Raw genomic sequence first — 1278 nt, 5'->3', positions numbered from 1 at the left:
ACCTCAGTGTAATAGAGATGATTTTTCTTGTGCTGCCCTTCCCAAAACAGGCTCAGGATGTAACTGTATGTAGGATGTAACTGTCGTCTGACCGGTGAAATCATCCATACCACTTTATAACACGCAAAGCATTAGTAGTCTGAAGTGCAGGTTGAATCAGAAAAGTATTATCCGTTCCTGGCAGGGGTATTAAAGAAGAGACAGCCTGCTTACGCTGCTACAACAAAGCATGTTATGAAACCCAGGCAGGTAACCCAGTCATCAAATGTGCTGTACAATACAAATAAACTCCCTCTGCAGACAGATGTGCTGTCTCCCGCACCACCAGGAAAGAGCCTAGACAGCAACGGCCTTTTGAACATGAACCCTGGCTAAAGATCAAAGGCACTCTTATCTTCTCTTCCATCTCCCCAAAGCACCTCGCCTGCCTCTCGTCCTTCCTCTCACAGACCCAGAGGAACGCACTTCCACCTTCCGCTTCCTCTGTGCCAAAACAAAGTTTATTGACTTTCAGGACTTTTAACCATCTTTAACTGAGCCTGCGGAAGGGTGTACGAGCCTGAAACCTGGCAGAAAAATCTTTTTTGCTGTTGTTGCAATTTCTCGGTTTAATAGAAGGTATCCTCTCCGAACCAAGGGTTCTGCATTTCTTATCCCAAATGTGTTTCATTTCAATGAAGGGAGGGCATGCCCGAAATCTCGCTAGAAAGGATTTTTCCAACGAGATCGGATTCACCTAAAGACCCTGCCCCCTGCCACATCTCCTCCAGCTCTTCCATCGGCTACAGCCAGAGTGAAGAAGGCGCCCAGGGGCGCCTGTCCCAGGCCGGCTTGGAGGGGTGCAGGAGTTGCACTCGGGATAAGAAATGCATTTGGGATAAGAAATGCAAAACTCTTAGCTTGGAGAGGATACCTTTTATTAAGCTGAGAAATTGCAACAACAACAACAAAGATGTTTTTCTGCCAGGTTTCATGCTCACGTGCCCTTCCGCAGGCTTAGGGCCCCTGTCCCAGGCTGGCTTGGAGGGGTGCAGGAGTTGCACTGCTCCACGATGCTGGGGGGGGCTGCACGGACACCTGCTCCACTTGTTTGTCAGGGCACCTTGGAGGGGTTACATTTCCCCGCGATGCTGGGGGGCGCTGCAAAGGAAGCCGCAGTGGCACCTGCTCCACTTGTCCTCCCGGCGTCCCCCCAGCCTCTAGGGGGCGCTGCGGCCGCGGCCCCGCCCCCTGGACGTGGCGCCGGCCCGCACCCTGCGTCGCGGAACGCCACGTCGA

Source organism: Gavialis gangeticus, unplaced genomic scaffold, assembly GCF_001723915.1.
Source record: "Gavialis gangeticus isolate Ggan-Ray unplaced genomic scaffold, GavGan_comp1, whole genome shotgun sequence".
NCBI classification, from domain to species: domain Eukaryota; kingdom Metazoa; phylum Chordata; order Crocodylia; family Gavialidae; genus Gavialis; species Gavialis gangeticus.
This window is presented reverse-complemented; position numbering follows the sequence as displayed.